This window comes from Pongo abelii, chromosome 13 (assembly GCF_028885655.2).
Source record: "Pongo abelii isolate AG06213 chromosome 13, NHGRI_mPonAbe1-v2.0_pri, whole genome shotgun sequence".
Taxonomy (NCBI): Eukaryota; Metazoa; Chordata; class Mammalia; order Primates; family Hominidae; genus Pongo; species Pongo abelii.
In genome coordinates, this window is record NC_071998.2 from 47,775,724 (window position 1) to 47,803,455 (window position 27,732).

Consider the following 27,732-nt stretch of genomic DNA (forward strand, 5'->3'; position numbering starts at 1 on the left):
TTGCTCAACAATGATGGCAGTTAGGACTCAGAGTTCATACTCTTTTAGATCATTTATGCAAAATTTAAATGAAAACTGAGAAGTGTACATTTAGATTCTATCAATTTTTTTTTTTGGTTGTTATTTTGTTTTTGTACACCAGAACCAGGAATGTTCTAATGTGCAAATACTTGGCCTAAGGAAAGATACAAAAGTATAATATGTATAAATATTTAAAATTTTAAAATATGGCCAAAAACTTTTCAATAAAAAATATATTCTTTATTGCTACTTAGATAGATATACCTTTATGATGACATGGAAAGCCAGTCCCAATTGATAATTTTTCTCACTCATTTGAGTTAAGGTAGCTAAATGGCAATGGGATGAGGATGCACTCCTGTCTTTATGCTGACCTTTTCTCCCTAAATCTGACTTAATCTCATGCTGCAGAAGATTGGTTACTCTGGGAAGGAAGTTGACTAATTTAAGGAGGCTCTCTTAAACTAAAGCAGACCCCAAAGGCAATGACAGCTAGATACTATTTCTGAACCACATTTTCTATAGCTGGTTAGTAAGTTATTCCTTGAAGGGAAATTTAAGGCTATGCATCTTTATATCTACCATAGTGGCCAAGCCCAAAATATGTTTCTCCTTCTGATAAGACCACACATATTCTGGCTGCATTCTTAAGGAAAACAATGAGCAAGGAACCATTTCTGGAATCCTGACACATGGTGTGGACAGCTGTACTATAGCCAAAGTACATTGCTCTGAAGTCTGCCAAGTAAGAGAAAACTCATATAATCTTTAATTATATGAGTTAAAACCTAAATCAAGTGATGCTACTGGTGTTCCTCTCAAGTTTTTTGCTTAATCGTTACACCCAACATGGGGCACACATTGTTTCAGTGTATGGAAGGAAGTTTCAACTGCAGTATCTGGAGGTGGGGCACTTTCATCCATGGGAACAAGGGTAGTTCACTAGAGAGCCTATGAGAGGTGGATGCTTTGTCTTCCAGCAAGCCAGGAGAAAAAGAAGATGATATGCAAAGAAAAGGTCCATAGTGTCTGGAGTCCTCTGGCATAATATAGCTTCAGGAAATAGTAGGCTGACATGGAGTCTGGACAGAATCTTAAAATTTATTAATTGCTAGTAGGAGGCTGGGTCTGCTGCAGGTGATACTACCTAGTTAGACTAGTAGAAGCTGATGTTTGGTGTGATGCATATTAGAAGTTAGACAACTATTTAAAAATCTGATGGTCAGTAATAAGTAACAAGCTAGGAAACATTATTTTAAAGGGGGAACACTACTAGAAACTGTGTGTGCAGAGAAAGGGGGATACCCAAAGGATTAGCTAAAAGGCAACATGGGAGCATTTAGTACACTGGGTATGAAAGCCCCATTGGTTGCATTTTCCTTCTGAGATGCTCTTCAACTGCTTTCTAGCAAGCCAGCTTCTAGAGCCTCCAGATGTCTTGGAGAGGGAATCAAGGGGGTGGGAAATGGGAAAAATGGGGAAAAAGGGGGGGAAAAATGGCAGTGCATCCATAACATCTTGAAACATCACTGTATAAAAGGTAACATAGAATACTAATTTTCCAATGTGAGACTTTTTGCATGTAAAGAAGACTGAGTGCATGCAACTTGAGGTTATTGTGTTAAGTGGAGTAAGTCAGGTCCAGAAGACAAATATCACATGTTTTTACTAATAAATTGAACTCATGGAGATAGAAAGTTGAATGGTGGTTACGAGTCTGAGAAGGGTAATTGGAGGATGAAGAGGTGTTGGCTAATGAGTACAAAAATGCAGTTAGATGAGAGGAATAAATCCAGTGTTCCATAGCACAACAGGGCAACTTTAGTTAACAATAATTGTATATTTCAAAATAACTAAAAGTAAAATTGGAATGTTTCTAACACAAATAAATTATAAGTGCTTGAGGTGATAAATACCCCAATTACCTTGATTTGATCATTACACATTGCATGCTTGTATCAAAATATCACATGTACTCCATAAATATGTACAATTATTTATATTCATAATAATTAAATATTAAACAAAAAAGACTGAGTTTGGAATTATGTATTCTGCCTTTCCCCTCCAGCAGAATTCCCAAAGCCAATATCAGGTTCTTTTTTCCTCAGCTCAGCAGATCTGTTACAGTGACAAAGCCTCTTGGAGGCTTATCAAAAGGAAGAGAAATAAGAATCAGGAGTCTCCCTGGTAGGGCAGAGCTCTAGGTTACAACAACTGCATATGGGCCTCAGCATCATGCTTTGTATGATGCTGAGTGATCTGGGAATGTATGCATCTGCTGACAATTCTGCTCAGGAGTTTCAGCCTCTACCATGTGCTGATGCTATTATTTGCCCCACATTGTTTGTTTAATAAATTTGTTATGGGCTTATGAATATTTTAAAGTATACACATTTCCTAAATTAATGTCTATATAAGGCACACTTTAATGTTAAAATTATCAATGCAACTTGTAATGCATGTCCTAATTCTGCACAATCACTAAAACCTTAAATAATATAAGCCTTCCGATATGGTTTGGCTGTGTCCACAGCCAAATCTCATCTTGAATTGTAGCTCCCATAATCCCCACGTGTCATGGGATGAACTCAGTGAGAGGTAATTAAATCATGGGGGTGGGTTGTTTCCGTGATAGTGAATAAGTCTCATGCAAACTGATAGTTTTATAAAGGGTAGTGTCCCCACACACATTCTCTTGCCTGCTGTCATGTAAGACGTGCCTTTGCTCCTCCTTCGCCTCTGCCATAATTATGAGGCCTCCCCAGCCATGTGAAAGTGTGAGTCCATTAAACCTCGTTCTCTTTATAAATTACCCAGTTTCAGGTATTTCTTTTTTTAATTTTGTTTATTTGTTTTTATTTATTATTATTATTTTTGAGACAGAGTCTTGCTCTGTCACCCAGGCTGGAGTGCAGTGGCACTTTCTCGGCTCACTGCAACCTCCATCTCCCAGGATGGTATTTCTTCATGGCAATATGAGAATGGACTAATACACCTTCTCTTATAGCAATGGCTTCCAAGCTACGTATTTTGGAGACCTAGCAGTTTATGGTGCCATTCTTGACCCCAAATATGAAAGAATGACATTACTTTCCATATTTGGCAGAGTAATTCTGTCCAGCTACAAGCCTTATTTTATGTCAAAAAGATACAAGAATGGCATGACAAAGGATATAATTGAAAATCTCACCATTCATCTTCTGTTCCTGGGTAGGAAGTTAAAGTAACATCAGTGGGCAGCACAGAAGCCGTATCCTAGGCAATCCAAATAAGACTTTATTGGATTTGATATCTTCCCCTTGCCATGAGGGTCTTACAATACCTGGGAACAATGTTTATTATCATGTAAGACCATAAATTAAGAACTAATGACTGAATTCTTATTGACTCATATTTAAGGAGCTTCTCATATGCTCTTGGGTCACAGGACCCAAGGATTTTCTAATTGTGTATGCTTACAGGTTCCCCATAGATAGGACCAGTTATGACCCAGAACAATGTCCTAGAATCAGCCAGGATATCCTCTTTTGTGAGTGTTTCCCTTTGGGCTTGCATATCATTTAAATGAAAATGTCTATGGTTAATAATTATTCAAAACCATTTTTTATTTTGCATTTTTTCAATTCACAAATCAGTGGCCTAATTGTAGTTATAAATATCCACAAATTATAAAGGACTAAATTGGCCTTTGGATCTTCCCTTCAGTCTTTCACTGTTTGCTAACACCTTGCATATGTATCTCATTTTTATGCTTGTCACTGGATTGGTTCACCAGTTGGAAGACCTTCAAGCTATTTAAATACTATGTCCATCAAGTATTTGAGATCTCAAATGTCCTTCCCTTGAATCATTTCCTGAGAGTCTTACTTTGCAATACCTATCCAAAGTAGACAATAATACACTAATCATTTCTAAATGATGAGCTAATGAGTTTATGATTCTTATAAAATAATGAAACACTAATTCTTAAGGAGTCATGGTGACGCTGAGCCACCAGGTGAGGCCTCTTTGGAGGGCAGTAAGAAGGGAAAGTCAACATTTTTTTCTTTCTTAAAAACGTGTCCCCAAAACAAGTGTCTACCACTAATTGTATACACACTTCTACTCCCATCAACATTGTTTGAGGATGCCTGTGGCTTCATGTTTTTGAAAACACAGCCTATTTCCAAACTTAAGCTATATTCCTTCATCACCCCCCCAACACACCTTTTTGTTTGTTTGTTTGTTTTTTGTTTTTGAGACAGAGTCTCACTCTGTTACCCACGCTGGTGTGCAGTGGCATGATCTCAGCTCACTGCAACCTCTGCCTTCCGAGTTCAAGTGATTCTACTGCCTCAGCCTCTGGAGCAGCTGGGATTACAGGCATGTGCCACCACGCACTGCTAATTTCTGTATTTTTAATAGACACAGGGTTTCACCATGTTGGCCAGGCTGGTCTTGAACTCTTGAGCTGAAGTGATCCACCTGCCCTGGCCTCCCAAAATGCTGGGATTACAAGCTTGAGTCACTGCACTTGGCTGCATATACATTTTTGATTGACCTAAACTGTATTTTTCTTTTTTACAGACAAAGTTCCCCTGAATGTCAATAGGATGATCTTAAAATAAAAGAAACTGGATTATTCTAGCCTATTACAGCCTATTAAAACACTCCAAAAATTATCACAGTCTTTGTTATTTAAGCTTCAAATGCTCAAATAACTATTACCAAAAAGGCAAATTATGTACAAGGATAGTGCTGAAAGAAAGAGAAAAGGTTGCACTAATGACCACATACCAGCCAGAGATACAATCAGGTGCTATCCACAAAGAGTAGCAAATACAGCTAGTGATTTCTGAAGTGAAAAGTAAAGCTTTTGAGGTGAAGATTATTATGCACTGAAAATATCCCTTCTACAGAAGTTTCTTTTCTTTGCCTCTAGGAAGACAGAAAGAATCAGCTAAACATGAAGGCCAGTGCCTGTAGACAGCAGGTTATTTATGAGTGCCAATTATGGCCCCAGAGCAGTTAATTTGGATTCTCTCATGCAAAGATTAGAAAGTGAAGGAAATGTCTTTTATTTCAACTTTTTAAAAAGAGATCATAGCTGATCACAGCCTATAAGTTCCCAAACACTTGCAGAATTAAACCTGGGCATTACCTTGATGTTCCTTAAAGAAAATTGATATTTTATATGTAATTTTATTAGACTGATCCTAATTAAATCATGATGGCAACACTTTATGTCTGCTGATTTCCTAGATTCTTCCTTTAGAAGAAAAACAATCCCAGAGCATCATGGATCAATTAATGCATCTCTACTTACCTCAAGGAAAAAATGAATATTAAAAACTTTAGTATTTAATTGAATAAGCAGGATTCACTGTTTAAAAAATAGCTTCTGTTGTTTGTTGGCAACTTAAAACCTTACTATAGGTGATGTTGGGAGACTTAAAGAAACTTTCATTCAAACTTCTGGCTTTCATGATCATTAATAAGTGGAAAATAATAATTCAAAGAAAATAAAATGTATAAAAAAGGATGAATTTTATGATTAAATGAATTTTTTTACCCACCTTTGTCCTTGAAAGTATATCTGGGCCATTGTATGGTGATAGTAATCAATATCCAGTTAGGCCTAAAACTGGTTAAAACATGCTTTTATGCTTTGTTATGGAAAAAAGCAAAAAAGGTTCCATTTTTTATATATGACCCTACAGCATTATACTTTATAAGAAAGAGTCTTTCCCATTTTCAGCCTAAACAGCAATCTCTGCTTGCAGCTGTTCTATTTGAGTAACCTGATTAAAACTGAATGATAACTTTTTCCCAGTCTTTACTGTACTTATGATTGCTACAATAAATAGCCACAATCTTCTTTCTCCAGATAGGATATTTTTCCTGAAGAGGCTCAACATTCTTTTAACTCTTGGTTCTAAAGATGTTTCTTTTTCAGGCTGTTATGAAGATTGTTTGATCAAAGCATCTTTTTAAACCAATGCTCATCATTAAACTAGCCAAATAAACAGTGTATACCCATATTCTGAAAAGGGAAATTATTTCATTAATAGGCGTGAGAGAAAAATGCGTGAATAAGTGGGACACCAGGATGAAAATTGTCCCAGAAATATTTTTTAAGACTTTTATTCTTGGATATCTATTTAAGAGACAGTGTACCTGCAAAAATGTTGTACCTGGATAATGTTTTTGTTGCTTACGGTAAATATTGAAGTGAAGTCAAGGCATCTGTTGTATAAGGTAAAAAAAAAAAAAACAAAAAAAAACAAAAAAAAAACTACTACATCCTTAACTATGGGTCAAGCAGAATGTCAGGTTCTGAAATATGAAGACTACTAAAAGCAAAAGTCACTTTTAAACATATCTCAGAGTTGCAAAGGAATAAAAAGTCATCTAATCTACCCAGATATTATAATGTATTTTATGTGTTTCTGAGAGAAAATCATCAGCCTTTTCTTGAAAATGTTCACAAACAGAACTTCTTCCTACTCATAAAGTAGAGCAACAATTTTTAATCTTGGTCTTCCAACCTAACGTTTAGTCTCCTCAAAGATCCAAATTTTTTCTTTACAAAGCAGCTTCACCTTTATTAACTTATATTTCTAATATTTTCCCCACCTATAACAAGCGTTCTCTTTTAATGACTGCCACTAAACTTTCTAACACCTGTTTCCTGATTTCAATTATCACACCCATAACTGAGACATCTGTAATAGGTCCTCAAGTTCTTTCAGCAAATTGTAAATAGTATTACAACAGAGTAATATGATCGTTCAGGAAAAATGATGGGACTCTCCTGTAGAAAAGGGAGGTAAAGAAGTGGGGAGTACCATATAAGGAAATACGTAGTCTTCACTCAGTTTTTTGAAAGGTACTAACAAGATGCCTTGGTCTACAGGGTACAGATCGCTGAAAAGTGACTTTGAATAAGAACATGAAAGGCAAATAGAAATTGGTTGAATCTTGGTTTGCCACTTCTAAGTAATGTGACTTTGGGCAAAATACAATGTTTTTGAAGCTTATTTTCTTTATCTGTGAAATGGGGAAATTTTTTCTTCAAGCTGGTTGTAAAGAATAAGGAGTATTTTAATTTATTCTTTGCTATTGCATCTCAAGCACTATACTAGGAAATTTGTGTATTAAAAAATTAACATCACAATATCCATGTGGGTTTCAGTAACATATGTAAAGACCTTCACACTATGGCTGTTTGCAACAGGTATTTAATCTATGTTAATGGCTTATCTCATTCTCTTCATAGTAAAATTATAGAAAAATATATCTCACTGCTCAAGTATTCTGTCAATTTCCATTCTATATTTCCTATGAATTTTTTAGGTATAATAACTATAAGTAGATAATTATGATAAAAACACTCATCTATTTTCATTACAATAACAATTAGATACATGATTTAACATTAATTTTAATATGAGGAATTTAAAGAGGTCCCAAAGTTTTTTTTCTCACTTACTAATTTACTTAGCATTTTAGCTAGGTATATAATACCTCTAAATATAGAGACTTGAGGAATTTTATAACCAGAATACTTTCTAAAATATACATGCTCTCCTTTATCAAGGTCAATTTACAAAATCCTGAAAAACTACTTTAAAGTAAAATTTAACAAAAGATTCAAAGAACACTTCAAAATCATTGTTGAAAATGCAACTTTACTCAAGGTAAATTTGTGATATTTATGATCACATGTGCTTATAAGAGTTTACCCTTTTATCTAGAGTGTCTATCTAGCACGTTGTCTAGCAAATTGTCGTACTTAATGTATTTTTTTTAAAATTAGTATTTCCAATGTTGAAATTAAAAATAGTAAAACATGCTGTATTCATAGGCAAAAATAACTTTAGGTACACAATATATAGGTGGGTGAAATGTAAAATTATTTCCTGCTCAGTTCAAGAATGTTTGTAATGCATTAGGAAAAACCTTGGTTTTAAACAAAAGTGATTTTCAGTTTTTTAAAAAAGTATAAACATAAACCAAACTAATAAAGGGCTAATAATAGTCCTTTAGTTTCTGAATTTTTAGCATATTTCTTCTTTCATGTTAACGTTTGCAAGATGGAGTGAAGAATACTGAAAACACTGACTTCTATTATTGCAGAGCTAGAAAAAAAAGGTTGTTCCAAAGCCTTCAATGCCTATGTTCTTTCTGAAAACCACTTTGTATTATCTAGAAGCTTGATAGTCTTAGGACTTCCTATTGGCCTTTAACTTTACCATATTTCCCTCTTTACCACAACCGTTAAGTTTAGATGTAAATCCAGAGCCTGGAAACTTCTCTGACACTGTTGCATTTAATAAGATAATGCCTTCATTATCTCAACAAATACATTTAAGGAGAAGTGTTATGAGGCAAGCACTGTGTTGTGCATTGGAATATAAGTAAAGAAATGTAATGTCCAGTCTCAAGGGGCTCATGATCCACTGGAGTAGGGTGGCAAGTAAAAGCAACTACAATTCAGTGTCGTATTTGTTGTACATGTCATAGCAAGATTTCTGAGAAAGTAAAATCAAACAGTCTAGTGAGTGGTGTAGAGCATGTAAGAAGAAGGAATGTCATGTCATTTCTGAAATGTGTGTACACGTAAGCCAGGTAAACGGTAGTGTAATACGTGTAAGAAATAGGTAAGAAAGAGCTTAGTTTCTTCATGTAATTTGCAATGTCTATATGGCTAGAAACTAAGGAGTAAATTAGGAATGATTAGAAATAATGCAGGATACGTAAGCAATGTCAAAATCACGAAAGACTGCTTAGAGTGACCTGTTTTCTGAGTACAATAGGAAACCACTGCTAATTTTAAGCATCAGGGAGATGTCTCAGTAGACTTGGATTTTAGTATAATCCACCTGGGTGTTTGACAGGAAATGGATTAAAAGAGAGGAAGATTAGAGTCACGGATAATAATTAGGAAGCTTTTGTAATAACCCTGGTAAAAAATAAAGGTGGCCTTAACCTTAAAAAAAATTTGAGAGGATTCGGCAGTTAATTGCCAATGGTAATCAATACTCAATCACTAGGCAAACCAAACAATGGTACACTTTTCTACAAGAAGACAAAGTAAAATAGTTACAGTTTTTAATAAAATATGCATGGCTGCCCTATTACTGGTCAGACACAAACTCAAAAATTATTTTTATTTCTCATAATCATCCTGCAAAGTTATTGTTGGCTCTATCATTTAGAAAACAAAACAAAAACTGGGTCTCAACGATTAAGACTATTGCCTAAAGTTACACATCTCATAAGTGGCAGAGTTGTAACTCCAATCCGAATGTATCTGATTCCAAAGTTCACAATTTCCCCTATATCTTGTTCCATCTCCTCATTCTTAATTTAAATTTAACAATAAAATAGTATTGAAATATTGTTAACTTTAAATTCAACAATCAAGTAATATTGAAACTATTAGAAGAAGCTTTAACTGCTCCCAAATCTGTTCCATTAATAAATAATGGAATAATTATAATTATTTATTATATTTATTATATATTATAAAATAATAAATCTATTCCATTAATAATGATCAGATTAGTGGTAAATTAACTAGTGGATAGATTAATTATGAAGTCCTAGATTGAAAAATATTTTGAGTTTATCTGATTCATATGTCTGCTTATAAGGCACCTGCCAAGTACTGCCATTGCTACTTTTACTCAAAGTGCGTACCATGTAACACCAATATCCAAGTCATATGGGCTACTTGCCAAAGTGCAGATTTCTGAGTCCCGTGTCACTCTTAGCATATCAGTCATACCTTTGGAAACAGAAATGAAAATCACAATTCTAACAAGACCTCCAAATGATTTTCAACAAATGTTGAGAAACCTCATAATAGATCTAGAAGCATATATGTAGCCAAGTTTATCTGTTTGTACAAAAGAAAGGTGATATGCATAAAAATAATTTTACCATGACATTAGTAAAATTATATAAACAACTTTAGAATCACATATTACAAGTATAGAGGACTTTACTTTTCTGTTTAAAGGAGTTGGTAGGAAAAATGTAAGGCACATTAAAATAAGTTAAATGATGGAATGAAAACTTTGAGGAGCAGAACATTTTTCCAAAGGTCATCTTCCAAGGTTACTTCTATTGTTTTAAGAATGTGTGCCTACATTGAAAATCACTGAAAAACAATTTACTTTGAAGCCTAGCAGTAATTTAACCTCTTCTTTCAGATTAACATATTTCATTTATATTCATTTTTTCATTAAAAACAATTATTCCAAAATTACTAAGAAATTCTGAGTTTGATAGTGCATGCTTATACATGGGCTAATTGGGTTAAAACATTACAAAAATAGAATATGTAATAAAGGGTAAATAGACACTGAGGAAATCCAAAAGTTACCATTTTAGTAAACAATTTACTTCCAATTTCCCATGTAGGTATATAGCTGTGACCATTATGATATATTTGTACTTAATGTTTCAAAGTATTGATATTTATATCAGATCTTGCATAATAGCTTCTAGGTTTACTTTTCTATATGAAATTATGTGAAGAAAAAAATTAACATATAGTGCAGGCCTTTATGATCCTTTTAGTTGTATCTATGTCTGTCCTGCCCAATTCTTGCCTTGACTGAGCCCAAATGGAGGAATTTATTGCAAATAGTGGAGATCTTTTTGGTTTCTGTCATTGATGGTTTCTACTGATAGTTTTCTCTAAGCTTTTTCGTGGAACCTACCTTCACAATTTCCTTCGAAGTTTAATGAATTTGCTAGATGTTCCAGTAAAAAGTATATAGAACGAGCAGTATTCCCTACTCCTTTATAGGTATGGCCACCCAACTGAAAATGGGTAGGGAGCAGTATAGTAAGGAAAATAAACGCATGATGTCAGAGCATCAAGAAGCTCTTGTGATATTTTAAAATGTTAAATATACACCATATATTATATGAAATGAGAATATCTGAATCTTTTTTTTAAGGAAAGCTAGTTTGGAGGAAACTTGGGAATTCATTTGAAGCTGAGTCTTCCACCAAATACCTTAGAACTCTAAGGGCACTGGAGGTTTGCAGTCAGAGCTAGTACTTCTTTAAGAATATATTTGACAGAAATTGCAGGAGGATGAGTTGAGCACACGGAACTCTGTCAGTTATTTATTTTACATTTAGAAATCTATCTTCCAAGCAGACCAGCTTTTGAAAATATTTGTATCATAAATTATCTCAAGTGTCCTATAGTTCCTTCTAGTAGTGATGCTTTCCAAAGTTACTTGTTGTTCAGAAATTTCACTGGTGCATTCTATTAGCAATAATTTACGTTTGCCAGTGAAACCTGAAGGGACAACTTGACACCTTGACATTTAATGCTGTGGTGAGGAGAAGTAAATTGGTGGTTTCATACTGCCTGTGCACTACAATAATTTATGCAGCTTTTGCACATATTGAACAATAACATTGAATCCATAAACAAAACTAAGAAACAATAGTTTGGAGGAACTCAGTCAATAACATGTATCTTATTGAGTTATTACCTTGCAACTAAAAATATATTATATTGCCAGATCTATTTCTATAGTTTCTTCCAGACTTTGGATAATCTGTGAGTAATTTCAGGGTGGATGTAAAAGAGCTGGTTTGACCATCTTCATGAGTATTTTCAATGTATTTAATTGTAGAGTCCGATTATGCAAAGGCTTTGCATCTAAATTGCATACAAAGGTTAACCTGAGAGATTTTTGAATGTCTGTTTAAAATATGTCAGTCAATTCCATTATTGAGAAGTAATGAGATAAGACTCATCTCCCCCCATTCAATGGATAGTTCCTCTATGTGAATATCATGCATAATATAAAAATTCAATAAGAATATATGCACTTTATCTCTAACTTAATTAAAAAGTATACTCAGTAGTTATTATGACAAATTTATATTAGCAGAACTATGGATCTTCACCCATAGTGAGTTTATTAGTTTATTCCAATACACTTTTTTTCTCCACAACTTACTTTACTTGAAGCTTAAAAGGAAAAAAAGCTCAACATCACTGATCATTAGAGAAATGCAAATCAAAACCACAATGAGATATGATGTCACGACAGTCAGAATGGTGATTATTAAAAAGCCATGAAACAACAGATGCTAGTGAGTTTGTGGAGAAATAGGAACACTTTTACACTGTTGGTGGGAATGTAGATTAGTTCAACCATTGTTGAAGACGGTGTGGCAGTTCCTCAAAAATCTAGAACCAGAACCAGAAATACCATTTGAACCAGCAATCCCATTACTGGGTATATACTCAAAGGAATATAAATCATTCTGCTACAAAGATACATGCTTACATATGTTCATTGCAGCACTATCCACAATAGCAAAGACATGGAATCAAACCAAATGCTCATCAATGGTAGACTGGATAAAGAAATGTGGTACATATACACCATGGAATACTATGTAGCCATAAAAAGGAATGAGATAATGTCCTCTGCAGGGACATGGATGGAGCTGGAAGCCATTATCCTCAGCAAACTAATGCAGAAACAGAAAACCAAAAACGGCATGTTCTCACTTATAAATGGGAGCTGGACAATGAGAACACATGGACACAGGGAGGGGAACAACACACACTGGGGCCTGTCAGGGGTGGGGTGGAGGAGGGAGAGCATTAGGAAAAATAGCTGATGCATGCTGGGCTAATACCTAGGTAATGGGTTAATAGGTGCAGCAAACCACCATGGAACACGTTTACCTATGTAACAAACCTGCACATCCTGCACATGTACCCCAGAACTTAAACTCAAAAAAAAAAAACCACAAAAACAAACCCTCAACTGACATTAATCTTTAAAGAATGCTAATGGTTTTTTTTGTTTGTTTTGTTTTTGTTCATCTGAAAAAGTTACAATTTCTGGTAAATTAAGAATGAGAAGTAGGTTCAAACCATTTTAAGAGTGCGTTTAGCGTTGTCAATTTTTCAAATGTTCTCCCATTTAATCCAATGTCCTCACTTGAAAACTGCATTCAAAAAGGTTTCCCAGAAAAAAAATTTTCCCAGTAAGTCTACTTGAATTAGTGAAAGTTCACAGGCGTATTAGTTGCTACCTGCTCGTGAGAAACAATTCACTTAGCTTCATGGAAGAGCATGACACTACAGAAAAAAACATTTTAATGCATTAAAAGGCCAGGTGTACTCCTCAGAAGCTCTACAAGCTTGGTTTTGTAGAGACAAAAACAGCAGCATTCTTCATTTTAAACCTGACTCCAGTCACTGCCAGGGCTCTAACTGCAGCAGTATCTTTTTGCTAGCAAACGTCAAGGACAAGCTGAGGTCACTGAATAACACTTACAGTTCGGATGGTTTGAGATGCTGCTGAACAATGTAATACTGCCACATCCTTCCAATATCTTATTTTGTGAATCCTGATGTAACTTTGGAGGCATATTAGTTGGGAGATTTCATCCTTCACATTTTCTTTCAGTTCATGCTACATCTAAATATCTAACACCCATGAGGAAAACTTGCCCCAAAATTCAGAGGCTTCAGAACAGATTTCAAAGCCAACATCAGATAGGAGAGCGGACGGCAGAAAAGGGCTGCCATTATTTAATCATTACAACTGATTTTTTAATCATCATAGTTTTTTGAAATTTAAGCACCAGATTTTTAACTTAACTATTTTGGGAGTTTTGTATAATAGGAAAGAGAACACAATTAACAAAAAACATTGGATCATAAGTAGAATGACAACTCCTTCTTAATGCAAAAATAAAAAGATATGTGGCTCATAAATATTATATGTTGCATTAAGAGGAGATAGAATAGAGAGAGAGAAAAATGAAAGTAGAGTCTTTTATATAGGCAAGAGGACCTTTAGAAATAAATATCTAAACAGACCTTAGGGATACATGAATATATATATATATATGTATATATATATACATATATATATAGAAAATAACTTATATATGTTATTCTCAGAATTTATCAGGAGTTAACTGAAGATATTCTTCTACATGTTTTACATTAAAAGCCTACACTATTGCTTATGTAAGGCTACTATATGATATTTGCACACATAAATTTCTTTTTTTTATTATACTTTAAGTTTTAGGGTACATGTGCACAATGTGCATGTTAATGAATAATGAGAACACATAAATTTCTAAGAAGCAAAAAGCACTGATTCCTCAAAGCTTGAAGTCAGAGACATCATTGACACCCTTTCTAGTAAGCACAAAAATCCTTAAAAATATTTTAGAGAGTCTGTAAATGAAAACAGAAGAATAAAAAATAGCTTTGGAATAAATCGTTAGATGTTTCTGTGCATGTGCTTGCATGCCCTTGTGCTGTGTGTGTGTGTGTGTGTGTGTGTGTGTGTGTGTGGAGAGAGAGAGAGTAAAAGGGAGAAAGAAGAGTAAAATTGAGAAAAAGAGAGAAAGGTGAAGATGAAGGGTGCGAGAGAGGGTAAAAAAGAAGAAAGTTTTGAATTAAGTTTCTTGGTGAAGGAAGTTCTTGAATAAGGGTGTCTGATCAAGGTGCTTGCCATAGACAGTATTTTATTGTATTGTTTTCTTTCATTTACTCAATTGCTTTCAAGTGGTATAATAAATTTTTCTACCTTAAAATGCAGATGGGGCCAATGAAGGGGCAGGTGGGAGAAAAACGTAAAGACTTTCTAGCCTATTTCCTGGAAAATTTGAGTGGCATGCTTGACAACAGCTATCATAATTATAGTCACCTTTCCTCAAATTGCTAGTAGGTACTGGGAGGGGGTCCCAGCTAGTATATACAGCAGTTGCAGTCTTCCAAACTGCTATACAAGAAAAGTACTCTTATTCCCATATTAGAAATGAGACTAATGCTCAAAAGGAAAAGTAGCTTTTCCAGGACACATGACAAATAAATGAGAATAAGGCTTTCAATTAAGTTCTTACTGCCTCTGCCAGTCGATTCAATCCACACAGCACTGGCAGGTAGAGAATATGAATGTCCTATGTTATGTTGCCACGGAGTGTTTTCTTCTATTACAACTTACTGATCAATGTCACTGCCATTCGGGCAATATAAAGATGAGGTTAGTGGTCAAGATGTAAATGGAATTATGCTCTCCTCAGGCTCACTATAAAATGCCATCTCTTTATGGGTAGCATTCTCTAGTACCTTTTCAGAACATGCAAAATTTAGTACTCTGACTCATTATTTTTTTAAAGACTGTAAGATTTAGGCAGAAAGTATGATACCTTAACAACTAATAGGTTGTTGGTGAAGAAGGCATTTTAGGAAATAAACCTATGATAGAACATAGAAAAAATCACAGTATCAAATCACAGTATCATGATAATGGTATGAGTAACCTACTTGAGTTAAATTCTCAAATTGTGTTTGTGGTTAAAATAACTTGTTTAAATCTTTGTTTTAAACAATTTTTTTATATTACTGAGTTATAAGAAACTATTTGTCATCTATTCTAGGTAAATAAGGTCATTGTTAATTAAGTTTTGTTGACTTTGAATGCTGAGTAACAGAAATTTTTATTACTACTAATACTTATTAATAAAGAAAATGTATGATGTTAATATTGTTGCCTACTGATTGTCTTATAATACCTCAATGAATGCATAGGTTCATATGAAAAATGATTTCAAATTCAGAGCTGGTATGAAGGTCTGCTCAAGTCAAAAGGTAATATTTAATTTTACATAAGCTTGTCAGTTGTAATGCATTGTTGGTCCATGTTTTCTCACTGCAAAAGCAAGATTATATATAGCTATATTGATGAAAATTGGAAGAAAAGAATTTGAGGATGGTGGTTCATGGACATAAAAGTTGGAGAATTAATAGCAATAGCTACAGCCAAAAACACAATAACTTCCCCTAGTGCATCAGGAAAACAAAACAATGCCTTTTCAAGTCAAGGGTTTCTACTATGTGACGATAAATAGTTATAATAATATTCAGCATTTTCAACCAAATATCACAAGGTATTTTACAAACCTCTATGTCATGGTTTCGAAACCATGGAATAAAATATGGGTTAAGGACCAGGTGAAAAACTTAAAAATAGAACAAGATGTTCTATTTCATAAAATAAAATTATAACCCAGTGTCCAGAAGCCTCTGATCTCTAAAGCAAATTCTTTACATCAGAATTCAGAATAGCTACACCTCTGTTCAGTCACTGTATTACACAGTATATTGTAGCATATTTTATTTGGAAAGTTGTTAAGGACATTAAGAAAATGGATGTATAATTGAATAAGAAATGTACAAAATAGTATTTATAACATGATTATATGTTCCTATTTTTCTAAAAGCATGCCTATATGCATGTATGCATTTGCATAAAAGGATATATATATGCTCTAGAAACTTATTTACAATGTGTTAGCAGGGGTTAGCTCCAGAGATAGCCTAACATGATTTTTGAAAATATGCTTTTGGTCATAGGCGTTTTTTGTAACTACATGTGTTACTTGTACAATAGAAAAATAACAAAAAGCAGAGAATATTTATAACAGGGTTATATTTAAATATAATTTTAAAGAATTATTTTACTTAGTGATTCACAACTAATATTTAGAAGGGTATAGGTCATTTAGACTTTGTAATATTATTTGTGTTATGAGTATAGAAATATCATAGAATTTATTAGTTAATGGCTTTTTTTGTTTTAAATGTATCCTTGATATTGTTACATATAAAATTATACTTTCCACATAATTTGTGTTATAATTTTGTGCTAGAATTATATGATTTTCATCTCATTGTTAATTTCTAAATATCATATACCTTTTCTGGAAGTTCATAAAGTTAGTAAAAAAATTCATTTTTTGAGCATTTCTTGAGTGACAAACAGACATTGGGCACATTACATGAATCATTCCACTAATTTCCGTAACAACTTTGACTGAGACATTGGCATTTCAACTTTGAAGATGAGGCAAATTTAAGATTGAAGAGTTTAAAATAACAGCCCAGTGTCAAACACCTAGAAAATGTCAATGCAAGATTTCTATAAAAGATTCTGTACCAAGAATTACTCTAAGAAGTTAGTCAGAGGGACAATCAATCCATATGAACTCTGAAAACATATTTAGAAGCATTCATATATTAAAGTATACACACAGTTAATTTCAAATCTTCTGGGATTTCTTTCTGACTCCATAGAACTTGAATCTTTAACCACCATGCTGGCCACATTATTAACAATGCAACCATTTGGCAGAACTCCCTGGCTTTAAGGGTCTGATGTTAATGCTTTTAAAGATAGTTTAGAAAATAAAAGAAACTTGTATTTACACACAAAATGAAAGTATTTTGTATATTATTTCATTAATATCAATTCCTTTATCCATCCATCCATCCATCCATCCACCTTACTTGGAGGAAGGATTGACACAGGCTTTATAATAACATTTTTGCAGAAGGCTTACAGTCAGAGCAATGCCTAACCAAGATGTAACTGACTATATGCTGGGCAGTTCAAATTATTTCTTCTATCTAGTCTTCTCAGAATCCTTCATAGGCTTCCAGCAATGGCTTCCCAGCTCACTTACTCTTTTTCCTCCTGCCAAATTCTAAGCCTTAGCTCACACTCTTGGGATTGTCTTTGGATTGTTGTCTTTTTTAGATAGCATCTCCTTCCTCCTCCTCTAAATTCCTACGTTGTTACTCTGTATTGTCTTTTTTGTCACCTTTAACTGGTACTCTGTAATGAGAAGGGCAGTATGGTCCACTTTTGTACCTACAAAGGGCCCCAGAAACATCATGTGTTTCAGGCTCCAACCTGCTTAAATTAGGATTTGATCCTGGGTAGGAAAGGCTTTATAGCAGGTCTGAGGGACTATTAGGATGACTCTCAAGAACATCTGGGAAACTAGCTCTGGTGCTAATGCAATAGCTAAAAATTCAAGAAATTACTGTGACCAAACTGCTTTAGCTTGTGAAAACTGAGAGTGTTAAATCAAATCTGTGAGGACTCAGGCCTGACTCTACTGAATCTCACTCTAATTATATTTCATGTTGTATAACGATAAGCATGAGATTTATGAAATGCATTGGTCTTGATGTGGTGGTGCTCAGCAAACACCCATGCAAGCCTATTTGAACTGTGTCTGTCTGGCTAGACTTGGCGGGGCCAGCTGAGCTTCCTGAACATCTGAGATGACTCTTCTTTCTTCACTTGTTAATATACCCAACTGTGAACACCTAGGATGAGAATTTAAGGGGGTCACAAGTGTGCACTATTTTTGTCTACTTTGAAAATGCTGCTAATCAGTCTGACTGGTCTAACTATTTTTGGGGAGATTTTATTCTACAAATAATTTTGCACTTTCCCCAAGCGATACCTATGTTGGTCTCCCTGCTAAGCTGAATTTGTTCTTAATAGATTTAAAACAATACTATTTGATGAGATTGATATAAATACTCAGACCTATTATGGTAAAATTCTGTGGAGAAAATACTAGGATATTGAAGGGAAAGTTGATAATTATGTAATACCAAAGTTGTTCCACTGAACTCCATGTTTTAAGATGTTTTAAGGCCTTGGAATTTATTACAGGAAGTAGAGTTTTTCAGTGGAGCATGAACACCATACTGTGAACTACTGGGAATCTGACTTGCTGATAGATTCAAAACTTTTGCAATGGCCAGCTGCTAGTGAGATTGTGGCAAAAAAGATTGAATTAAAAAATGGTGCTGATGTTGCATAGATAAGATTAAAGGATAGGCACCTCATTAACAGTAATCTCTGCATACCATGAAAAGGGATTATAAAGGCTTATAGTGTCTTGGAGGGACATGGAGATGCAAGAGCAGCTGGATAAATAAACATGGCCCAGGAAAGGGAGATGATTTGCCCAGAAATCAACAACTTTGTAATGTCAGAGCCTGATTTAAAATCTTTGTCTCCTAACTTTCAGAATAGTGTTCTTTCCACACTCCTAGTTTTTTCTTAAAGTGTAGATTTTTCTCAGGAAAGGCATATTCTAATGTTTTCTTTCCCATTTCTCTCTCTTAGCTTTTTTTCTTTATATATATTTATATATATATAAAACTATATATATAATTACGTATATATAATTATATATGTAATTATATATATAATTATGTATATAATTATATATATAATTATATATATATATAAAATTATACTTTAAGTTCTAGGGTACATGTGCACAACGTGCAGGTTTGTTACATATGTATACATGTGCCATGTTGGTATGCTGAACCCATTAACTCGTTGTTTACATTAGGTATATCTCCTAATGCTATCCCGCCCCCCTCCCCCCACCCCACAACAGGCCCCAGTGTGTGACGTTCCCTTTCCTGTGTCCAAGTGTTCTCATTGTTCAATTCCCACCTATAAGTGAGAACATGTGGTGTTTGGTTTTTTGTCCTTGCGATAGTTTGCTGAGAATGATGGTTTCCAGCTTCATCCATGTCCCTACAAAGGACGTGAACTCATCATTTTTTATGGCTGCATAGTATTCCATGGTGTATATGTGCCACATTTTCTTAATCCAGTCTATCATTGTTGGACATTTGGGTTGGTTCCAAGTCTTTGCTATTGTGAGTAGTGCCACAATAAACATACGTGTGCATGTGTCTTTATAGCAGCATGATTTATATTCCTTTGGGTATATACCCAGTAATGGGATGGCTGGGTCAAATAGTATTTCTAGTTCTAGATCCCTGAGGAATCGCCACACCAACTTCCACAATGGTTGAACTAGTTTACAGTCCCTCCAACAGTGTAAAAGTCTTCCTATTTCTCCACATCCTCTGCAGCACCTGTTGTTTCCTGACTTTTTAATGATCGTCATTCTAACTGGTGTGAGATGGTATCTCACTGTGGTTTTGATTTGCATTTCTCTGATGGCCAGTGATGATGACCATTTTTTCATTTGTCTGTTGGCTGCATAAATGTCTTCTTTTGAGAAGTGTCTGTTCATATCCTTCGCCCACTTGTGGATGGGGTTGTTTGTTTTTTTCTTGTGAATTTGTTTGAGTTCTTTGTAGATTCTGGATATTAGCCGTTTGTCAGATGAGTAGATTGCAAAAATTTTCTCCCATTCTGTAGGTTGCCTGTTCACTCTGATGGTAGCTTCTTTTGCTGTGCAGAAGTTCCTTAGTTTAATTAGATCCCATTTGTCAATTTTGGCTTTTGTTGCCATTGCTTTTGGTGTTTTAGTTATGATGTCCTTGCCCATGCCTATGTCCTGAATGATATTGCCTAGGTTTTCTTCTAGGGTTTTTATGGTTTTAGGTCTAACATCGAAGTCTTTAATCCATCTTGAATTAATTTTTGTATAAGGTATAAGGAAGGGATCCAGTTTCAGCTTTCTACATATGGCTAGCCAGTTTTCCCAGCACCATTTGTTAAATAGAGAATTCTTTCCCCGTTTCTTGTTTGTGTCAGGTTTGTCAAAGATCAGATGGTTGTAGAGGTGTGGTATTATTTCTAAGGGCTCTGTTCTGTTCCATTGGTCTATATCTCTGTTTTGGTACCAGTACCATGCTGTTTTGGTTACTGTTCCTTCTGCTTCCTTTTCATTCCACTATACCCAATTCAGCTTATCTCAGCCCAGAGGTTTAATTATTAAAACTTAATATTTTTATTTTCACTCTCTGATCTATACTCATGAGTTTCCAGGACTTAGTTTCCTTTTCCCTACATTTTGGCCCAAATAGCTTGCAGAGTAATTGTATTATTTATGGCTCACTTGCTGGACTAAAAATTCAAAATATTGGCTATGGCCAGGTTCATTTATAGATGTGTGTGTGTGTGTGTGTGTATGTGTGCATGTGTGTGTGTGTACATTCATGGTCACAAACACAATAACATTAGAGATTCTTATTAACGTAAGAAATTCTTATATTTTAAAATGTACAAGCACATTGTACTTAAGTGGAAATGGAGCTTATACAAAGCTATAGGTCTTTTAATTTATAGCATTGGTTAATTATAGTCAAACACATAAGATATGTTCTTTTGCACTATGTGATTAGGTTCATTACAGACAATAGAAGTATCAAGGTGCATTTTTCATTATTAGTTTCAGAGGCTGCTACTTTGGTGAACAAAATAAGTGAATATAGCAGATAATGAGCCATTCACGAGTGGGTTCAAAGATGGCACCTTTCTTTAACTCCCTCTGAAGCTGTTTATCTGGCCCACATTAGCAACACTCCACAGGTGCACGTGGGCATGTGTGTGTGTGTGTGTGTGTGTGTGTGTGTGTACATACACATAGAAATATACAAATTATACAAATATATGTATATATGTATGTGTGTACATATGGTTCTTTGACATATACATAGAAGTTATAGGCTATCAACCTATTATAGCTGGCAGGTTGACTATAAGATACCGAAACTCAGAAACAAGAGGTTTCAGGTGAATTCTGATAATTCGTCTGGCATAAATTTTGGTTACTCTATGACTACGCCTAGGTAGAGACTACAGTAAAATTACTAAAACTTGGATTGCTCATGAATATAAACTCTAAAATAATATTATCAGCAGAACGGATAATGCATTTTATACTACACAAAATGTAGGAATAAGCCAAAATATGCAATACTGATGCTCTCTTATATCATAAAATTTCCACAGCAGCATGATTAAAGATTAAATTTGTTGGGTATTACCAATGCAGGAAAGCTCCTGGCTAGGGGTTTCAATGAGTGCTGAAATCCAGTTAGTCAAGTCATTTTCTAGGCCTGGTGTTGCATAAGCCAGAGGAAGGGATGCTTTATTATCATACATCCACAAGAAACATATGTGATTTTGTAATTTATTCCTATGGAGAGGGTACGTTCAGTAATTCACACAAAAGGACCATATTTCCTTGTAGTGTCCTTCCTGAGTTCAACATTTAAACACATTTAACGTATTTCCTGAAACATCACCTTAGTTCTTCTATCTAATATGCAATTTCCAGAAGAATTTCAAATGCCAATTTTTATTTCACTCTAGTAACATGATCACAAATTATTAATTATTTCGTACTATTATATCATTTGAACTTAATCCTCAATATATTTTCTTTTTAACATATCCTATTTTTCTAGATAAGCCCAGTCCAATCTTATTTTCAAAAGAGTGATTTTTTAAAACTTGAAACTACAAAGACTAATATAACGAACATTCAAGTAACTACCTCTTCAAATAAACAAATAAAGACTATCATATGAACATATTTTCAACATAATTTTACAGAAATGAGAGTTGAATTCCCTACGTTCACCTCCAAAGCCCCATTCCTCTTCAACCCCAGATACAATTACTATTAATTTGACCTGAAGCTCACCCCATTTATATACTTTTGTCACATATATAAAGGCTGTACATTTATAAAAATCATGTGCTTCCCAAAACTATACCCATGAAATCATCTGTATCTGGCTTCTTTATTCAACCTCTTTTGGGATCCATAAGATTTAGATCATTTATTTTAAGTGATAGTGTAGTATCCCATGTAAAGTATATGAAAATAATATAATATTTTTACAATTTACCCCTTTTTATGCATTCTTTCATGGCCCACATACTAAGAATAATACTCAGAGAGCATATTTGTGACTATCTCCTACCTCATTTGTGAAAGAGTTTTCTTAGAAATGAGTTTTTGTTGGTTATATTGTATGTATACAGTCAAACTTTAGACAAAATAGGACGTCAAAAAGTTTATGAAAATGCATATTATGAAAAACCTGTGCAAGGGTTTCAAATCATTTTCTGCCCCAAAATAAACACATACTAAATTTTTATAACACGTCTGAATAAGATCTATTTTAAAGCACCAAGAGAATAAGACATCAGTTTGAATAGGGCCCACATTAGAACAACATAAATTTTGCTAAAATTGAAGCAAGAACAAGTATTAAACTGATGGTGAAGCTTGGGTGGAAGAATGGTGAAATCACTAATGCTCTACAAAAAGTTTATGGGGACAATGTTCCAAAGAAATCAGCAGTTTACAAATAAATAGCTCATTTTTTTTTGGAGACGGAGTCTTGCTCTGTCAACCAGGCTGGAGTGCAGTGGCACGATCTCAGCTCACTGCAAGCTCCGCAATGAATAACTCATTTTAAGAAGGGACAAGATGATGTGGAAAATGAAGCACACAGAAGCAGACCACCCACATCAACATGTGAGGAAAAAATTAATCTTGTTCATGCCCTGATCGAAGAGGACTGATGATTAACAGCAAAAATAATCAACACCATAGAAATCTCAATTGGTGCAACTTACACAATTCTGACTGAAAAATTAAAGTTGAGCAGACTTTCTACTCAGTGCGTGCTAAAACTATTGTGCCCAGATTAGCTGCAGACAAGAACAGAGCTTTCAATGGGAATTTTAAAGAAGCAGGATCAAGATCCTGAAGCATTTATTTGAAGAATTGTAATAGGATGAATAAAGAGGATATATATATAAGGAGCTCAAATAACTCTGCAGGAAAAATTCTAATAATGCACTTAAAAATGGGTAAAAGATGTGAACAGACATTTCTCAAAATAAGAAATGTAAGTTAATACAATCATTAAGGAGAACAATTTGGAAGTTCCCCCAAAAAGCTGAAAATTGAGCTGCCATATGATCCAGCAATCCCATTGCTAGCTATATATCCCAAAAAAAGGAAATCAGTATATCAAAGAGATATCTGCATTCCTATGTTTATTGCAGCATATTCACAATAGCCAAGATTTGGAAACAACCTAAGTATCTATAAAAAGACAAATAAATAAAAAAGAGGTACATATGTGCAATGGAGTACTATTCATCCATACAAAATAATGAGATCCTGTCATTTGCAACAACACAGATGAAACTGGAGGTTATTATGTTAAGTGAAATAAACCAGGCACAGAATGACAAATTTCACATGTTCTCACTTATTTGCAAGAGCTAAAAATTAAAACAACTGAACTCTTGTAGATAGAGACTAGAATGATGGTTGCCAGAGGCTGGGAAGGGTAGTAGGCTGCGGGGAAAGGGGAATGGTTAATGAGTGCAAAAATAAAGTGTATAATTGGGTTGTTTGTAAAACAATGAAAACACATATGTTTGAGGTGATGGATACCCTACTTATCCTTTGTGATTATTATGCATTCTATGCCTATTTCAAAATATCTCATATACCCATAAATATATACACCTACTATGTACCCATGATTTTTTTTTTAAAAGGTAACAGGATATAAAACATGGCTTTCCCAGTATGATCTTGAGGACAAAGCACAAAGCACTAGCAAAGCAATGGCTACCAAGAAGAGGAAGTGGGCCAGTCAAAGCAAAGTTGACCAGTCAAGAGCAGAGATTATGGCAACAATCTTTTGGGATGCTTGAGGCATTTTGCTTGTTGCTTTCTGGAAGGCTAAAGAATGAACAAGAATAATAAGAACATCTGCTTATAATGAGAGTGTTTTGAGAAAGTCAAAACTTGAGCAGAACAACACCCAGCAAAGCTTCTTCAGAGAGTCCTTCTCCATCACAACAATGCACCTGTTCATTCCCCTCATCAAACAGAGCAATTTTCTGACAATTTAAATGGTAAATCATTAGGCATTCACCTAACAGTCCCAATTAGATTCCTTCTGACTTTTCTAATCTTAAAATATATATATATGTATTTACACACACACACACACAATACAAATGTATTTCTTGTTCATTAGGGTTTACACTTTGGACTTTTTTGTGCCCATTCATATTTCTATTTTTTATTTGCTTTTTTTCTATGAAGGATTTATTTATGTATCCTGATAAGTACAATTTTAATAAGTTCTGAATATCTTCTCCCACTCTGATTTTTGTGCCTTTTCTAATAAAATAGTTTATTATGCATTTTTTATTTCTGTTTTACGTGTCTTTTGTAAATTTTTTTCTCTTATAGGTCAGAAAGACATTCACTTATATTCTACCATTTTTATAAAGTTTTGATTTTTTATATCTTTAATATGTCTTTATTTTCCCCACTTCCACGTGGAAAAGTGATTCTTCCAGCACTTTACTCACTCATCTATAAGGTCTCTTCATTGCGTATCAAGCCCCCAAATGTGAGTCAGTTTCTGCTAACTGGTGTGTATTTTGATACCTTAGTGCCATTTCTTCATCACAGTGAGTTCATATTCACTGTTTCTTTCAAGGCTTTTCTTTCAACTTGTCTCACCCAGAACACTTTCCACATTTGAATCATATCTGTGCTTTACCATTATTATTTATGATGATCAATTTTACTCTATTATTTGTTACTTACTAATATATGTTTGTTCAGTTTTATCTTTATATGTATAAAATATAAAAGTCCCATGCATATTGCATTAAAAAAGGCAAAAGTGTATTAGAGGAAAATTTTATGGGGAAAAAAGAACTTATTTAGTGTCCAATTCCAGTTCAGTATACCAGGAGGCAAGACTCTATTTCCAAAGTTTCCAAAGGACTTCTACGTCTGGGATATGTAAAATCTCAAAATGTTTTCGAATACCACGTGAACATTTTCCCTTTCCATACTTAACCTATGTCAAAGGCTTTCCTTTATTTTAAAGATAAAATTTAAACCTCTTGGTACATCAACTGACGGCTCTTGGCAGTGATGTACTAGCACCCTCTACTACCTTTCCCTGCCTTTGAGCATCTAATAATTCAACGTTTCAAAAAAGAAAATGACTTTTAAAAGTTTGTATTTTGTTGATATTTTTGTTCTGGGTTCCTTCACATTCTGCCTCATCTCTGTAAAAGACCCAAGTCTCTCAGCTTCTTTACTTGGCTGAGTCCTAAATCATCCTTATAATACAGCGCTCATTTTGCCAGAGAACGCTGCATGATGCTTCTGTCTGTAGATAATTTATTGGCCCATATCATATTAATTGATCCACTAGCTGTTAAATAATTTTGGTTGGTTTTTAAAGGCCACGATTATAAGTTTATATTTGTTAATCTCAGTATTTTCAGCATTAACAGACTACTTTAAAAATGATGGTACCACATTTGATATACTAATACAGCCAATATTTATTAATCATTGAGCAGAATTGTAGGTATATTGAGAAATATAAAGATATATGAGATATTAGGTCTCTACTTACAGTCTGATTGGAACCACAGGTATCTTTATAGAAAATTATCAATCAAAGAAAATATACCCTAAAACTTAAAGTATAATAATAATAATAATAATAAAGAAAATGTAATTAACAAAGGTATCCTTCACAGAAATACTTAAAATTATTTTCCTATGGACATAAGAGTAACATAATTTGTGAATAATCCATAAACGTAATGAAGAGAAAACAACATCAGAAAATGCAAATAGAAGAAAAAGAAATTTTAAGAGAGTATATTATTACCTCTGACAATTACTGGCTTTATAGTATATGTACTTTCAATTTGTGTATGTTATTTGTGTGTATGTTAAATACCTATATAGATGGGGAGAGAGAGGGAGAGAGAAGGAGGAATGGGAAATTTGGACAACTCTCTATTTAAATAATATATAGTCCTATTTTAATGACCACAGATCAACTGTTTGAAGTTTCCTTAGTTTATTTAGCCAATCCCATATTGATAAATACTGTCAGTGTTTGCAAGATTTTGCTATTGTTATCATATATTAATGAAGACTTTTCTAAATGTTATGGAATATTTGAAAATATATTTCAAACCAAAAAATTTGTAAATCAACTATTATGAATGTTTTTAAAACATTAAACACATATTGACAAATTACTTTCTAGAAATTTTGAAAAAATTCACACTTAATTCACAATATATTGAAGTGTCCTCAGAAACACTAGGTATTTACTAGTAAAATTAATTTCTGAGGATAAAGATTAAATATAATGTCAATAACCATAAGTCCTTAATTCATCAGGGATTTATTTTGGTATAAAATGTGATGTAGGGATGTGTGCTGTTAGCCAATTATTCTACTGTCATTTATTGGTTAATCCCTTTGGTCATTCTACCTACTTAAAATGCCAATTTAATATTCATTTTAACTAAATTATTATGCAAAATTGCCTTTGTTTCTGAACTTTCATCACTCTTGCCTTGACCTATTATCCTTGCGCTTTGTTGCTGTTATTCCAATGTTTTATTTAATACTTATTTTAAAAAAAAAATTTATGAGAGACAGGGTCTCACTTTGTTGCCCAGGCTGGAGTACAGTGGCACAATCATGGATAGCTCCCTGCAGCCTTGAACTACCAGCTGAAGCGATCATCCCACCTCAGCCCCTCGAGTAACTGAGACTTAAGCGTACACCACAATGCCTCACTATTTGGTTAAATTTTTTGTAGAGACAGGGTCTCACTGTATTGCTCAGGCTGGTTTCAAACTCCTAGCCTCAAGCAAGCCTCCCACCTCGGACACCCAAAATGGTAGGATTTTGGACATGAGCCACCAGGCCCAGCATACTCTACGGTTTTATTGATAGTATGTTTATAAAGATTTTAATGATTGTGAGGGAAAGCTCCTCTCACATTTACTATTTTAATTCTAAATCAATATATATCCAAATGGTATTTAGAATGATTTAGTCCAGTTTACTATGCCTTCCCAAAGTTTAGTATTTGAGTTAAGATATTCTTAGGTGTCCACAAGTCTATTTATTAAAAAAATTATATTTATTTATTTTTGTATTTCTTTTAAATTCCATAGGAAATGTATGTAGTTTTATTTCATAGAGTTCCAGAAATACCTTTTAGTTAATTGCTTAGAATTT

General features: G+C 34.0%; 1 long non-coding RNA gene across 2 annotated transcripts in view; it reads right to left on the minus strand.

Annotated features, from left to right (window-relative positions):
* Window positions 1–27,732, minus strand: part of LOC134759752 (uncharacterized) — a 79,892-nt gene that overhangs the window by 25,189 nt on the left and 26,971 nt on the right. Inside the window, exons 3-4 of one of the 2 annotated variants that reach the window (XR_010136465.1) lie at window positions 9,709–9,796; window positions 3,215–3,346 (exon numbers count right to left, since the gene is read on the minus strand). The exons of the other annotated variant lie outside the window; for it this stretch is intronic. This is a non-coding gene — a long non-coding RNA (uncharacterized LOC134759752). The remainder of the gene's footprint in view (window positions 1–3,214; window positions 3,347–9,708; window positions 9,797–27,732) is intronic. 2 annotated transcript variants of the gene reach the window in all.